General features: G+C 35.9%; 1 long non-coding RNA gene and 1 other non-coding gene across 2 annotated transcripts; both read left to right on the plus strand.

The window, feature by feature from the left end:
- The first annotated feature begins 2,234 nt into the window (after positions 1 to 2,234).
- LOC109210144 lies at positions 2,235 to 4,324 on the plus strand. Its single transcript, XR_002065498.1, has 2 exons — positions 2,235 to 2,918; positions 3,805 to 4,324. It is a non-coding gene; the product is annotated as an uncharacterized LOC109210144 (long non-coding RNA).
- A 9,505-nt stretch (positions 4,325 to 13,829) lies between these two features.
- TRNAM-CAU lies at positions 13,830 to 13,901 on the plus strand. Its single transcript has one exon. It is a non-coding gene; the product is annotated as a tRNA-Met (tRNA).
- The last annotated feature ends 3,479 nt before the right edge of the window (positions 13,902 to 17,380 follow it).

Consider the following 17,380-nt stretch of genomic DNA (forward strand, 5'->3'; position numbering starts at 1 on the left):
GGGAGAGGAGAGTGTTTGAAGGCGGCTGAGAGATGGAAATGAGGGGATTAGGGTAGGGTTAGGTGAATTAAAAAGGCAAGGGCTAATCGTGGCCGTTGATCAAAATGATCAACGGCCTGGATTAAAAGATTGACCGGGCGGGTTGATTGATTGGGTCGGGGGTCGGGTTAAAATTGAAATTGGACCGGTCCAATTGGGGGTTAAGATTGGGTCAATTGGAGGGTCAATTTTGGCTATAATTGAAACAAATTGGGGCTATATATTAAATAGCCAGTTTTTCCCTTTTTATTTTATGAAAATAATAAAAATAATTTTAAAAACAAATTAAAAGTACTGGATCAATTAATAATATATAAATATTAATTTAAAAATATTGGAACCAATTTCATAATTATAAAATGCTATTAATCCTCAAAGTAGGCTAAAACTGCAATTATAAGCAATTTGACCTTTTAAAAATACCAAATAAATTTGTAAAAATGTATAAAAATTACTATAGCTATATTTGGTAAAAATAAGTTATTCACCAAGATGATAATTTGGGAATAATTATTGGTTTTTTATACTGCTAAAATGGACAATAAATTGGTTTAAAAATCTTTTAAAAAATGGAAAAAATACTAAAACACTTGGGCATGTTTATATATGCATATATATGTTATTTTGAAAGTATTTTGTATATATAAAAAATATACAGGAAAAAATTGGGTATCAACACTTGCTGCCGATGAATTGTTTTCCATTGTCACACCTAATCTCGGCAGGTATCCCGAACCGGCATATGATGTGGTCCCAAATGAAGTCGATAACTTCTTTTTCTCTGATCTTCTCGAAGGCCCGTGCTTCCACCCACTTATAAAAATAATCGGTCATAAACAGAATAAATTTGGCTTTACTTGGGGCCGTCGGTAGAGGGCCGAGTATATCCATCCCCCATTTCATGAAAGGCCATGGGGATATGACCCAATGGAGTTGTTCTCCAGGCTGTTGGATCGTTGGTGCGAATCGTTGACACTTATCATATTTTCTGACAAATTCCTTAGTATCTTTTTCGATGCTATCCCAGTAGTAACCTGCTCTAATAACTTTGCGAATTAAGGACTCGGTGCCGGAATGATTCCCACAAGTGCCTTCGTGGATTTCTGGAAGGACATAATCGGTGTCCCTTGGCCCCAAACATACCGCCAATAGCCCGTCGAACGTTCTCCTATACAATGTTCCATCCTCATCTAATGCAAATCTAGTTGCTTTGGCTCGTAAGGCCCTCGATTCTTTGTGGTCCGATGGGAGTTTTCCGTTTTTCAGATAGTCAATATACTTATTCCCCCAGTCCCATGTCAGACTTGTTGAATTTATCTCGGCATGACCCTCTTCTATCACAGACCTTGATAATTGGACAACGACCCCCGGGACGATGTCATCTTCTTCGACTGAAGCTCGCAGATTGGCAAGCGCATCGACCTCGCTGTTTTGTTCTCAAGGCACATGATCCAAAGTCCACTCCTTGAAGCGGTGCAGAGTTACCTGTAGCTTATCCAAGTACCGTTGCATTCTATCCTCTCGGACCTCAAAACTTTTGTTCACTTGGTTTACAACCAATAGAGAATCGCATTTGGCCTCGATGATTTCTGCTCCCAAGCTTTTAGCTAGCTCAAGACCTGCAATCATAGCCTCATACTCGGCCTCATTGTTAGTTAATCTTGGAGCTTTAATAGACTGCCTAATGATATTGCCGGTGTGTGGCTTCAAGACAATGCCAAGCCCGGATCCTTTCACGTTCGAGGCACCATCTGTGAAGAGGGTCCATACCCCCGATGTTGTACCAGAGCTCAACATGAGTTCTTTCTCTACTTCGGGTACGAGGGTCGGCGTGAAATCGGCCACAAAGTTAGCTAGGATTTGAGACTTGATGGCCGTTCGGGGTTGATATTCGATATCGTACCCGCTAAGCTCGACGGCCCATTTGGCCAATCGGCCCGATAGTTCGAGCTTATGCAAAACATTTCGAAGGGGGTAAGTGGTTAATACATGTTGACACTCAGTTTTGTCCTTCCATACCCGAATTTAACCCACAGAGCTGCTATTTTACTTTAAAAGGTTATGGTGATACTTATAACATTTTTTTTATATTATGACCGCCCCCCCAAAAATCCAACCAAGCTTGTTGTGCCCAAAGGCCAACATTCTTGACCTATTAGCCTTCACCGAAGACCCCTCTCAAATTACCTTGGCCCAATAAATTAATCTCAAACCAAATTCTCAAATCTCTTTACGTGAACAACCCAGTTTTGTCGTCGACATCCCTTGCTCCTCTCTTTGATATTTTATTTATTCTATTCTTAATCCTTCTCATTTACCATCTTTTTCCATTTTTATTTTATTTCCTTAATTCATCTCCTCTGTTAAGCTCCCTATGAAACCGTAACTTTCCTCAATTTCGGGCTCAGACTATCGTTTTATTTTGGTCAAGATTGCTACGTATATCTCAGAGTGATTGTTCATTTGGAAAGAATACCATGAAGATTTGAATAAATTGTTTTGAATGAATCTGGACAAGTTATGAGGTATTTTAGCCTCTCTCACTTGGTCGTTCAATCTTGAACTGCAAATGGCAAAACCTTTGTTCCGCTTTAGGGTCTGTTAAATTGATTTTCCGGAATCAAAAAACTAGACAACCCTTTAACACCATTTTTTCCAGAATCAAAACTCTCGTCCCTTTCCTTTGCTAATATTTTTCCGACTTGCAAAACAAAATCAATTACTACTATTTTTTCCATATCTGCTTTATACTTTATTCACTCGTGTTTCTCAATTGCTGGTCTTTTCCATCGCTCTAGCTTTCTTGTTTTTTTTTTGCGATTTGTTGGCTGGAAGTCAAAGTAGTGTTTGATTGAAATGCATGCCACGTTAATTACCAGGTACGTCATTTGAATCTCTGTATGTGCTTAACAATACTTGTGTGTCGTGATTTATGAACCACTAAAGATCCTGCCTTTAGGAACTAATAATGAAGGTTGATAATCTATTTTTTTTTTTATGAGAGCTATTCAGTTGTCGTGTTCTTGCATGATTAATTACCAAATAACGGAATATGGTAGTAGGAAGTGATAGATTTTCATGTAAATTTGTTCTCCAAATGGGACGCATGTGTTCTGTATGCATTCTGGTTGTGTTTGAGACTACAGGAGTTTTTTTTCGGAGTATTAGGCCAATATCGGAGTCACCTGGGATTGAAAGGAGGCTCAAGAATGCCTGTTTGCAGCCTTGTCATGCCTGAAGCCTTTATAGTTAGTTTAATTGTAGCTCTATCTTTGTAGTGACTTTGTAAAGACATTATAGCAAGGCTGCGCTAATTGCTATTTGTGTGCCTCTTTCTTTGTCTTTATGTTTTAAGAGCATGCTTAAATAATTTATATTTTACTAAACCATTAGATATCATGCCTATAGCGATTACTTAATAAAAGAAAAAAAAATCATCAGATTTCCTATGTGCTATCTATATGATAAGAGAACTGGTCAAGTTTTAATCCTAAGTAGCAACGTAGACCGTTTAACCTTTTAAAGCATCCTTTTAATTTTCTGAAGTTCACTGCCTAAATTTACAAGTATTATTTTAGGGAAAATCTCACTTTATACCCATCAAACTATTTACCCTTAAATATCCATACCTAAACTATTTACTTTCCCTACCTATGCAATCATACTATTTACCCGCCCACATTGGAATACCTATGCATCGAATTACTGTTGTGTATCTAGCAACTGGTATTTATACATGTGACAAGACGATTTGCGTGATGACAGAAGCTGAGTCCATGCATGGTTCCCAATATTGTGAAGTTCTTCGAAAGTTTGTCACTGGACATTTCACATAGATGTAGTTTCGAAGTGCCATAGCATGATGCTTCATAAGAATCAGGTACCAGCCATTCAAATGCTACGTTCAAGAATTATAAGCTCTCAAGTACAGATATGTGTTGTTCATCATAAACGAATCTGCAAAGGTTTCTGCTGTCTTGAGGGCACTCTCTCCTTTGGAGAATTGCAGTTCTACTCAGGTGCAAGAACTGATCTGTAGGAACAGTCTTTATTCGATCACCACTGTGTTATTATAAGCAGGTGTGCTGAATCAAATCGATCCAGCACTGCAAGAATCAAATCGATCCAGCACTACTCCATTGGTCTCCAATTAAATGTAGCTGATATTATTCTTTGATGTGTAGATTGTACCTTTGATGCTGGTTTTTGGAGATTTATTGTACAAAAATTTAAATCCACCATTAACGGACCTTGAAGTTTGAAACTCATAACTTGGTTTGTTTGAGTTTTTAATTGTTTTCATCCGATCCTGTGTGGGTTAGTTTGGAAAGTTGATTGGAGGTTGTAGCTAAAGTTTTAGTCAATTTGGTGGAGATTTTATAGTAAATTTTAGAAATTTGGGTTGAAATATAGTTGAACCAGAGAAGAAGACGAATTTGTATTGTATACCCAAATAGTATACAAATATACCATTTTAGTATACAATTCATTCCAACTATATACCCTATTAGTATAGCTATATACTATATTGGTATCATATGCTAGTTGAATTATTTTTTGGTTGTATTAGCTGCATTTAATTGGTACAATATTTGATTTTCTTTTAATAATAGTAATATAGTACAATATCTTGAAATACCTTATTATATTAATATGTGGTACACTATTTTTTATTTTTCTCTTTATGCACGTGTGTTATGTAATAGTAGTATAGTCATATAGTTGCCGGAAATTAACTAGTAAAACTGTATACCATGTTGGTATAGTTATGTGCCATATTGGTATCATATGGTAGTTTGAACTATTGTTTTGGTTGTTTTTAGTCTGTCATTTTTAAGTTAATTACTATTATGAAATTATTTATATCAACATGAGTTGCAATAATGCTAGAATTTTTGTGTGCCGATGGACATAAATTATGTGTATTAATAGTTTTTATAATTATAGGCAATTGTTGGAACGGCCCCATACAACTATATACCCTCTTAGTATACGAAATGAGCAAGTTGTTTTGCGAATATTTAGCTTGCAATACGAACATGTAATTTTCTCATACTTTTATTGCGTCCTTTAATGTTTTGAGTCGCAGATAGTTGCAGCAATATTCTAGAGAAATCATATGCTCTGTTGGTATACATATATACCATATTGGTATCACATGGTACTAGAAGTCTTTTTCGCTACTTATACTTTTGTTCTATTTTTTAATATTTTATTATCATTTTTATTCTAACTAGTATATATGGAGATTTGGTTGCCGTAGATTATGTTTTCTTGCTCTATAACTGGTTGTATTACTGCTAATGGTAGAGTGTGTATTGATATTTATAGGGAAGGAGATCAAGGTTTGCATGGCAATCACGTGTTGATTCTTAGAATTTGATTATGTAATTTATGGTGCTCAACAACGGTCAATGTGATATTCAGTGTATTAGATCAAGTGACAACTGATATTATTTCAGTTTAATAATTGAATTTAAAAAATGAGAAAGAAAAATAAAATAAAAGGTATATTTTACTAGTTATATTAAAAAAAGGTGAACAAATATTTACTATATCAATTATTTTTCTTTGTATAAAAAAAGAATAATAAAAAATAGTGAAAACAGTAAATGAAATTAGATTATGAAGGGAAAAAGAATATAAAAAAAAAGTTAAATGAAATTAGAAAAGGAAAAAAGGAAAAAATAAGAAGAAAATGAGAAAAAAGAAAAGCAGAAAAGAAAAAAAAAGAAAAAGAAGAAGAAAAGAAGCATNGAAATAAAAAAGAATTGGAGAATAAAGAAAAAATACCCTACAAAAACTACTATGGGTAGGAAATGTAATTAGTTTATGGGTAGAAAAACAAATGGGTAGACAAGGATAAATAGTTTTATTTTTGTGGGTAACTGTGTCATAATCCCATTATTTTAGTCCATTTGAGCTCTATTCTAGTGCTGAAACTATTTTGCAAGTACTTGAGTCTATTTTAAATTATTCACAAGAATTGGAACATATTTCTAGCTCTGAAATCATTTCTTTCCTATAAGCACTTTAGCACTATTTTGCTATATTTTAAATCTGAAATTTTTACACCAACGAAAAAATCGAGATGAATTTTGCAAGTATTTTTGGCCATTCAATCTTATCATTTACTTAATTTTTTTTTTTTTTTTTTGCATCAGCACGTTTATCCCCCTTGGCTTTACAAACTTTTGATGGTAATGTGTTCTTAGTTATACATATTGGTCATTAAAAGATTTAAGTTACCTTTATAAATATTCTTCTATGCTTACTATTTTAAATACGTCTTTTTACCATACATATTCTTCAACTATTTTGCAATTATCTTAAGATTTATTTATTTTCACCACCTTATAAACTAATTGCTTAACTAATTCGGAGGCCAACATGAGCCCTTACTTGCCTTATGTGTTATTTGTTTAAGTTCTAATGTGCTCCCTTTTATGTGACGCTAATAAGAATAGAAATAGAAACTTGAGATTTTCTTTAAGTCTAGAACCATCCCTTTAGAATAGTGTCCAAAGCCTCCTGGACTATAGTGAAGGGACGGGTAGATATGAATTAAGACACGATTTAGAATTAATTAGTGCGCTCTTAGGTTAAAAACTTAAAGATAGTAACGAGGGTAGCGGACATGATATACAAATTGCCCGAATAGCCGTTGCACTATTGGCTATAAAAGTCTTAGCAGACTTTGCATGGGAGTTGATCCATCAGGCTTAAAAATTTAGGTCCCCCTTTTATGTAATTAAGTAGGCTTTTTACAATTTACAATTCTTACATTTTTTCGTTACTAGTTTTATCTAATTGCTTTTAATTGATGTATATACTTGACCACTTAGGATTAATTCACAAATCAGCAACTTACATCCTAGTTTAACCCAATAATCCCACATAGTTTAAAGTTCGGCCCGGAACCACATTTGTGGACCTCGAATAGTGCTTAACACCTTCTCTTTGAGGTAATTTGAACCCTTACCCGATCTTTGGTGACACGGACTAGTTAAAATAGTGTTATCTGTAAATAGGTGCCCTAACGCACCTTAAAATCGTTAGGTGACGACTCTTCTCTTTTAATCCCATTTAAAGAGTTGTCACATGTCGAAACCCGCTTTCGCGAGAAAATGGGGGCGCGACAATACACATATAGGATGACAATAAAAAATGGTTTTAACTTTTGAGATGCGCTTATCAATGCAAGTGCTAATTTTTCTAAGTGAAGGTACCTAGTTTCAGCGTCTCCTAGAGTACGGCTCACGTAATAGATAGGAAATTGCGTACCTTGCTTTTTTCAAACCAATACCCCACTTACGGCTATCTCCGACACTACCAAGTAGAGATAAAGCCTTTCATCTATCTTCGGGGTGTGAAGCAAAGTCGGGCTCGACAAATACCGCTTCAATTCTTCTAAGGCTTGTTGGCATTCCTGGGTCCATGCAAAATTCTTCTTCTTTTTGAGCAAGGAAAAGAAACGGTGACTTCGATCTGATGACCTTGAAATGAACCGGCCCAAAGCAGCTATTCGACTCGTCAACCTTTGCACGACTTTCACGCTATCCACTACCTTGATATCTCCGATGGCCTTGATTTTATCGGGGTTAATCTCGATACCTCGATTTGACACCATGAAGCCAAGGAATTTGCCCGAACCAACTCCGAAGGCACATTTCTCCGGGTTAAGCTTCATGTTGTATTTCCTCAAAATTGCGAATGTTTCTTGCAAATGAACTAAATGGTCTTCTGCGCGCAGCGACTTAACCAACATATCATCAATATAAACTTCCATTGTCTTACCTATTTGTTCTTTGAACATTTTGTTAACTAGGCATTGGTACGTAGCTTCTGCATTTTTTAGCCCGAAGGGCATTACGTTGTAACAATAAGTTCCAAACTTAGTAATAAACGAAGTCTTTTCCTGGTCCTCCGGGTTCATCTGAATCTGATTGTACCCGGAGTAGGCATCGAGAAAGGTTAGGATCTCGTGGCCAGCTGTGGCATCGATCATACGACCGATGTTTGGCAAGGGAAAAGAATCTTTTGGACATGCCTTGTTCAAATCCTAATAATCTACGCACATTCTAAGTTTATTTCCTTTTTTAGGAACTACAACTACGTTGGCTAACCACCCGGGGTACTTTACCTCCCGAATAGACCCTATTTTCAGAAGTTTAGTTACCTCGTCCTTTATGAAGGCATGCTTTACCTCGAACTGAGGCCTCCTTTTTTGCTTCACGGGTTTGAACCTTGGATCAGTGCTTAGGCAGTGTGTGGTGATTTCCGGTGGAATCCCTGTCATATCCAAGTGGGACCAAGCAAAGCAATCCATATTATCAATAAGAAATTGAATGAGTTTTTCCTATGTTCGAGGGTTAATCCCGTTCCCAGGTATACCTTTTTCTCGGGCATGTACTCGATCAAAATGACCTACTCCAGCTCCTCGATAGTTGATTTGGTTGCATCGGATTCTTCGGGAACGACGAGGTTCGAGGAGTAAGAAAATCCTCATCTTCGTTTTCGATTACCTGGTGCCCCGGCTCCATCGAGGCTGAAGGCGGTAATTGCTTTTTGGCGGTCTTCTTATCTTTAGTGTTTGACTTCTCCGAGGTCGAAGGCTCTGGAGTCGGCACCACTTCTTCGATTGAAAACATCTCTTTTGCTGCATGCTACTCCCCGTAGACTGTTTTTACTCCTTCCTCTGTTGGGAACTTCATCATCTGGTGAAGAGTCGAGGGCACTGCTCTCATGTTGTGTATCCATGGTCTCCCGAGGAGTGCGTTGACATGGAACTTTGTATTTTCTATGGTCCCGGTTACGTTTACTGGCAAGACAATTTCTCCCTTTGTTGTTTCGCTTGCCATGTTGAAGCCATTCAGGATCCGGGATGCAGGTACAATCTGATCTTGTAGGCCGAGTTGTCACGACCCTCGATTTGATTATGTTTGCTGAGCTACCTGGATCCACTAAAATACTTTTAACTTGAATTTTATTCAAAAGGATAGATATTACCAGGGCGTCATTGTGAGGCTGAGATATGCCTTCTGCTTCCTCATCACAGAATGATAAGATGTCCTCGGGCACATAGCTCCGAGTTCGTTTTTCTCTGGTGATTGACACTTTGGTGCGATTGAATACAGGTTGTTAAAGGACGTCGACTCCGCCAATGATCATGTGGATTACATGTGGTTCTTCTTGTTCGTTTTCCTTGCATCTCTCTCCCTGAAGTGATTCTTAGCCAGATCACTTAGGAATTCTCGAAGGTGGCCCTCGTTGAGTAACCAAGCCACTCCTTCCCTCAACTGCCTGCAATCTTCCGTTCGATGACCATGTGTGCCATGATACTTGCACATCAAGTTCAGGTTTCTTTGAGAAGGATCGGTCTGTATTGGCCTGGGCCACTTGGTGTCTTTGATTCTCCCAACAGCTGAGACAATCCCTGATGCATCTATACTGAAGTTGTACTCTGATAATCAAGGAGCCTCGGTGGGGTCAGTGTGCTTGTCGAACCCACTCTTACTCATAAGTCCCCGAGAACTTTGGCCACGATCATTTCTCCGATCGCTCCGAGGAGTGTTACGGCTTGGGCCGCTGTTTCTTCAGTCGGTATATGGTTGATACCGTTCTTTGATGAATCTTGATCCCCGATCTATGTCCCTCGGGGGCTTGGCTGCGAATCTATTAGGATGAACTGAACTCGAGGGGGCTCCCAACTGATCGTCTTCGATCCTGATTTTTGACTAGTAACGTTTGTGTACATCCGACCATGTCACTGCTGGATATTCGATCAAGTTCTGCTTTAACTGTCGAGATGCAATCGAGCTAATTTCATTCAAACCCTACATAAAGGCCTGTACTGCCCAGTCGTCGGAGACCGGTGGCAGTTCCATTCTTTCCATCTGAAACCTGGACACGAACTCCCTTAACATTTTGTCGTTCCTTTGTTTTATTTTGAAGACATCCGATTTCCTCGTGGCCACCTTCATGGCCCCGGCGTGGGCTTTAACGAAGGCATCTGCTAACATAGCAAATGAATCAATAGAGTTAGGAGCTAAGTTGTGATACCAAATCATAGCTCCTTTCGAGAGTGTTTCCCCAAAATTTTTCAACAACACTGATTCGATTTCACCATCATTCAAGTCATTTCCTTTGATCCCACAAGTGTATGAAGTAATATGTTCGTTAGGTTCTGTTGTTCTGTTGTACTTGGGTATGTCGGGCATGCGAAACTTTTTGGGAATGGGCATCGGTGCCGCACTCTGAGGGAATGGTTTTGTATGAATTTTTTGGCGTCTAAACCTTTCAAAATTGGAGGTGCCCCCGGTATTTGGTCTATACGGGAGATATAGGTCTCTACTTTTTTATCATTGTCTTCAATTTTCTTTTCTCAGGACTCGATCCTCTTGGTGAGCTCTTCGAGTATTTTCATAATGGTAGGGTCAGTCCCCGAGCTATCTCCATTTGGTCCTTCCGGCGTTGGTTCAGCACGTCGATTGTTTTCATGTTCAGCTACACTCGGGGTCTTATCTGACTTTGAAGTTGAGCGATGGGGATTTGTTGAGCCTGCAACATCTCAAATATCACTTGGAGGCTAACTCCTCCATCTCCTGCTCCTGGCGTTCCTTGGTCCCCTGGTCGAGCATCCCTGCGTACGCTCCCTTCGGGGTCTGTGCCTAGGCTTGTGTTTATAGCAATATGAGAACCAACATCAACTGGTTCTATGTTTGGCACTTCCCCAAGGTTTATCGTTGGTACACCGACCCCAACATTGTTGTTTTCTCCAAGACCCTCATTGTCATGAACAAGTGCGTTTTGTGTGCTAGACATGCTTAAGCCTGAGAATCAAAAGATCTTGACAAGAAAAAGTGTAAAGATAACGTGTGTAACGAGAATCAGTAAAGAAATAATCACTATTATCTTTAGCCCCACGGTGGGCGCCAAACTGTTTACCTCGAAAAATACGAGTAACAATTAAATTTGATTTGTGATTTTAAAGTTACGTGATTTAGTTCAATACCAATTAGAAATCAAGAAATATGAAGTAGGAATGGAAAATGACAAGTGAATCAAACAAATAATACTTGACAGTGGTGACCTCGAGATGGGCTGAGAGCAATAAAATAAGAAAAGTAAAGTAAGAACAATAGAGCTCAAGGACAATGCTGATGAACAATAGGCGAAAAAGGCAGAGAGTATATTATTTTCTCCGTCAAAGATGGTCTTACAAATGATTGGGGTCCCTTTTATATAATAGGGGAATCCCTAAATAAGGTATATTTTCATTTACAGTAAGGAATATTCTTGGTACTGCTGTCTAACCGCCTAGTACGGAATAGTACAATCATATTCCGGGATTTGCGCCATGACCTTGGGGACATGGCTGGAATCTAGCTTGCTTTGGTACAAATCCATAACGGTACTATTTCGGAGTTGGGCATACTCGGGCCTGGTATTCCTCGTACTCCTATCCCGGACATTGCGCTTTGTCTTCGAGCTTGATTTTGATCCACTGGTCTCGAATCTCGACATCTCCCGAACTCGGGCCCAGGACGGACCCTCGAGCCTACAAAACGGAGGCATACGATTTTGACCGTATACAATGACAATGTTTTTCCATAGCATTCATTTGAAAAAATTGTTACCTAAATTTTGTGACTTACATGTTACCAAATTAAGGAGTACCACTATTCAGGATTTAATTTGTGTTTGATACATAAATTTCATGATAATTGTGACATACATTGATAATAGTTGGCCGAGTGATTCTTGATGCTTGTTGAAATTGGTGGTTGGCATAAAAAAATTTCAAAACAACCTTGCGGCTAGTTGCAGTCCAGAAATGTATGCTAAAGAATATTTCCCATTGTGTTACACGCCAAATAATCTAAGAACTCTGAAAACCCAAGATGAAACATAATAAAATAGTATTTTATGAAAGAGAGTGAAAGTTATTTTATGAATATAAGCATCCATGATGTTTAACTGCAAGATTATAGTGTGCCACCTGAAAACTAAGAACTTTCTTATTAACAGTGCAATCAATCCACTTAAAACTAACCAAATACATTCATGATGAACCAACAAATAGCTGTATTTTATAGTTCACAGATCTGTTTTTCAAACTTAGCAGTCGGAAGAAGAAAAACCTTAGTCATTGGTAAACAAATCTTGTAGTAAAATATCTTGCTTTCTAATTATTGTACAACTCAGAGATGAATTATATGATGTAACCTCCTTGCACTTTTATTTGTCCATTGTTGACTTTACGCTCCTTTAAGAAAAAATAAATGATTTATGTATTTTCCAATTTTATCCATAATAATGATAGAATTTCCAAAAGTCTTGGGAAATGATTTGAGGATTGAGTAGTTAATAATAGGGATAAAATAGGAATTTCTTTTTGTCTTTCTTTTGATTTAGTATAGTGGACAAGTAAAAGTGAAAATGTATTTTTCCTATAATGGACAAATAAAAGTGAACGAAAGGAGTAGTAATTTGTGAAGTTGTATAGTTTAGTGGTATGGTTGGAATTTTTCGCAAAATAGGTCTGAAATTCTATCTTTTTTTCACTTTTTCTTCTTCTCCCTTACCCGTACATGTAAAAAAGTTGGGGAAAAAAAAATGATGTAGCAAATTTTGTGAAAAAACAAAAAAAGATATGGCAGCGCATAGAAATATAAATAGAATATACAAAAAAGGTCCAAATATGCCCTTGTACTATAAAATTGAGCACATTTATCCTTCGTTAATACTTTAGTCCATATATGCCCTTACCGTCACATAATTGGTCCATATATGCCCTTTTCGAGACGGAATCCGCCCTCTTTCTTTAATTGTATTAAAGTGTATTACAAACACTATTTCTTTTTTATTAGTACTTTTTTTCTTTACCTTTCTCTTCTCTTTCTTCTTTTTTCTTTTCTTCTCTTTTTTTTTTCCTTTTTCTTTCTCCCATATCCGATTTCCTCCATTGATGATGCCTTCTCCATTCCGTCACCAATTTCACGTGATTTATTCCTAAAAGTCAAACCTACACCACCAAAAGCTTCCTAGCGAGAAGGCTCTAGTTCTTCCGAAAAGAAGGAGACAAAAATTGTCGGAGAAATTTTTTCGGTGGTGTTAATTTGCTGAAGGTAGGATATAGTTATTCAAATTTTGAAGGTGTTGTTTTCCGTGGAGCGTCAGATCTGAAGGGAACAAGACCTTCAAAATCTTAATAACCATATCCTACTTTCATCCAATTTAAACCACCGAAAAAAAATTTTCCGATAATTTTCATCTCCTTCAGGTCAGAAAAACCTGTTGGGTTTGTGATAGTAAATTTAGCAGGAATTCATGAGTTTTGTCAAGTGAAATTGGTGACGAAAATGGAGAAGCATTAGCAATGGAGGAAATCGGATATGGGAGAAAGAAAAAGAAAAAAGAAAAGAAGAAAGAAAAGAGAAAGGTAAATAAAAAAAAAGTACTAATAAAAGGAAATAGTGTTTGTAATACACTTTAGTACAATTAACGAAAGAGCTAATTAGTTAGGTGGATTCCGTGACGGTAAGGGCATACATGGACCTACTATCTGACGGTAAGGGCATATATAGGCTAAAGTATTAACGAAGGATAAATGTGCTCAATTTGATATAGTACAAGGGCATATTTGGACTTTTTCCGTAGAATATATGAAGGCAAAGTGAAATTTTAAGGAAGTTGAAGGGACATTAGCCTTATTTTTCTTTTGCTGTTCGAGTTGCTTTGCTATTTGAATGATATAATAAAATGTTTTAGCAAGGGAAAAACACCATATCAGAGTGGCGCAGCGGAAGCGTGGTGGGCCCATAACCCACAGGTCCCAGGATCGAAACCTGGCTCTGATATATATCTCAGTAGCAAGCCTCCACAATATTTTTGCCTGAATTTTGGTGTCTATAGTTTAGGGAATATTCAGTGGCCGGTCGGTTTTGGGCTACAATTTTAACAATTTGGGGCTTCTACTTCACCTTTTTTTATTATATATTATAGTTAATAGTTACCTTAAAAAGAAAATAATTAATGGTTACCTTTTAATTGAATATAATTCATACTTGTGTCCGACATTTGGTTAGTTTTTATTGTCTAGTTAGCAAGTCAAATTGGTTTTGATGATTTGGAGATATTCAATATTATTCATGTTAACGACCTAAACTTGTGTTCTATACATGTAACCATTATCAATAGCCTGCTTCTTTTTATATATTTTTCAATTTTTTTTGTTTTGTTTTTTAATATGCTATTTTCGAGGAAAGATAAAGTTGGTTACCTATAAGTGATTTAAGTAATTTTATGCACTGATGGCACACAATTATGTCCTTAATTATAAGTGATTATAATTAAATTTTAGTTCGTATCCTGATCAAAATGGAAACTGACATGGTACACCTGATTAAATTATAATGTCAATGTTTTTCCATAGCACTCATTTGAGAAAATTGTCACCTCAAATTTGTGACTTACATGTTACAGATAGAGTACCTCTACTTTGCAATATTTTAATTTTAACCACAATTCAGGATTTAATTTGCCTTTGATACATCATTTTCTTGATAATTGTGACATACACTGTGCTAATAGTTGGCCGAGTACCTGAGGAATTATTGGATGTAAATATGAATGTTAAATGTTTGGTCCTTAGTCTTTTTATAGCTAAACTATTGTCCAATTTAGAAACCAGACTTTTTTGAAAGCAGCTGTTGGGGCCATATGTTTCTGACCTTTAAATATCAGATACAGTGTTGTACATAATCGATGGATGCAAAGTTTTAAAGTGAATTAGTCTAATTCATCGTGTCCTTATCAAGTAATTGGTTATCTTAAATAATGTAAGCAAATTTGGAAGTCATAGGAATAGGAGGAATTAACGACAGGCTTCATAATATCATAATAGTGATTCTTGACAAGGTTGAATACATGAAAGTTTGATTTACTATATTAGGGTTTAAGTTTTATGTACTGTGGTGTAAAAAAATATTTACATAATCAAATCACTTAATAGGTAATTATAGATAAATTTCTTGATAAGCAATTAACTGATAATAATATAATAAAAATAATAACTAACTAGTTGTCACATTATACTGTGCGTGAGCATAAATTAAATCCATAATTCTAAGTTTCAAAGGTATATTAATGGCATGATTATCGGTACAACGTAACTCGATCAAGGTTAAAACATAATTCCTAATGACAGATCATTATTGTCACCTTTGGACGCGGCACTTAATTAATAATGATGTATGCGTAAGTTAAGACACGAAGTAGTAGATAATGTTTAATTTACTCATAGAATTATACATTTACTCTATTCTAACATAATTTTTTATTTTTAGTACAACAATTATAGTACTAGGAGGTACACATAATTTTTTGTTTATATAAAACGTATTGCATCCTAATAATTTAAACTTTTAAGTAGTGTGAGTAATTAATTTCGGTATGATATAAGAACATGTAGAAATCCTCAATTTGAATCCCTATCCATGAAAAAAAATAATATTTTCACGTGTCCATGAAAGAAATCAGCAATATATGTTGCGGAGAGCTAAAATATATAAATGCAAGTCTTCATTTTCTAACAATTTGAACTTTATTAGATGAAGTGATTTACATAATTCATGAACAAAGAGAGATGAAGCAAAAACTTAGATTGAAGTTAAACCTTTGCCTACTCTACTCTAGGGCAATGTATACTGATACCTACTACACTACTAGAAATTAATCCGGGTTTTAGCGACCACAAAAAGCGACCAACGTTGGTTTGTTTATGCAAAATACCGACCAAAACTCGTCCAAACAGGCTTGGTCGCTATTTTAGTGGTCGCTTTTGTATACCGACCTAAGTTGGTCGCTAATTACCGACCAAAGTTAGTCGGTAAATTAATTTAAAAAAAAATATTGCAAAAAAAAAAAAACCGACCAAAGTTGGTCGGTATTTCAATTATGTAATCAAAAGATTCACTGTTTGGGATCGAACCGGGGTGTGTACAGTGGCAGGATACTATTCTACCACTAGACCATTGGTGCATTTTGTTTTAAGATTGTCTTTTTATTTATTTATACTCTTTAATTGTATTTTCATATGAAAATAACCGACCAAAGTTGGTCGGTTTTATTAAAAAAAAAAAATTACCGACCAAAGTTGGTCGATTTTTAAAATGATCGGCCGATTTTACCGACCAAAGTTGGTCTGTTTTTTTAAAATTAATTTTTATTTATTTTAATTGCAAAAACCGACCAAATTGGTCGGTTTCGTAAAAAAAATGAAAAATGAAAATATTTTGAGCCGGTTTTTTTACCGACCAAAGTTGGCCGGGTTTTGCCGAATTTCTAGAGTGCTAGTAAATCGAAGTCCGAAGATCAATTATTTTATTTTCATGCATAATGCCCATCCAAACAATTCAATTTCCTTTTCTAGAGTAATATTTAAAGAGCTTTGTCCACGAAGTTGCCTCCTTTATGAAAGTGGACAGACAGTTTCCAAAGGAATTGGCTCTTTCAAGATGGATTAAAGAAGCCATTCAAATTGAAAGCTACGTATGAACTACTATTTGGAAACCCCACAATCACAATTTTTAATTCAATACCCTTCTAACTTAGGAGTATTTGATTTCTTACATGTTACCATATACAATTACTCCCATTCCAAAGTTAACCGTTCTAACTAACTCAATTTGTTCCAAAATAGTTATGACGATTTTTATTACTGAAGTGTAAATTAAGTGGGACAAACAAGAAGTCATTTAATCTCCTCTTTTTCTGAAATCTATTATGATTGTTGTTATTAATGGAGTGTAATTTAAATAAAATATTTAAGGAAGAGATAAATAATAGTATAAAAAAATATTAATTTTATTAAATGATTTCTTGAAATGTGTGTAGAAATCCTTAAAGTCAAATAATATAGACTATTGGAAGGTTAAATCGGAATCAAAATAGTCATAACGTAACGCAATGTTAATGTATCTTTTGTAATATTTTCAAGAAAATATCAGAATCAAACTTAGTGCTTTATCAATCACGCCGCAATTAGTTACCCTTCAATTTTCTTTCTCAAATCTTTCTTTTCCCCACTCAAAAATTTATAGCATTTGATATTGATAGATAGTTGAAATTTCGGTAGCCAGTTTATTTCATATCATTTTCAAATCATATTAGGAACAAGTCACAATGAAAGTGACAAGATTTGATAGAAGATGCTAAACAAACAATAAACCAATTAATTATGAAAGTTAAATAAAAAAAAAAGAAACACTACCTAATTAAGCCAATCACGAATTCACGATCATCAGTCAAAGCTACAGCTCTTGGCTTTCAATCGATG

The sequence above is a fragment of the Nicotiana attenuata genome, unplaced genomic scaffold (assembly GCF_001879085.1).
Source record: "Nicotiana attenuata strain UT unplaced genomic scaffold, NIATTr2, whole genome shotgun sequence".
Taxonomy (NCBI): domain Eukaryota; kingdom Viridiplantae; phylum Streptophyta; class Magnoliopsida; order Solanales; family Solanaceae; genus Nicotiana; species Nicotiana attenuata.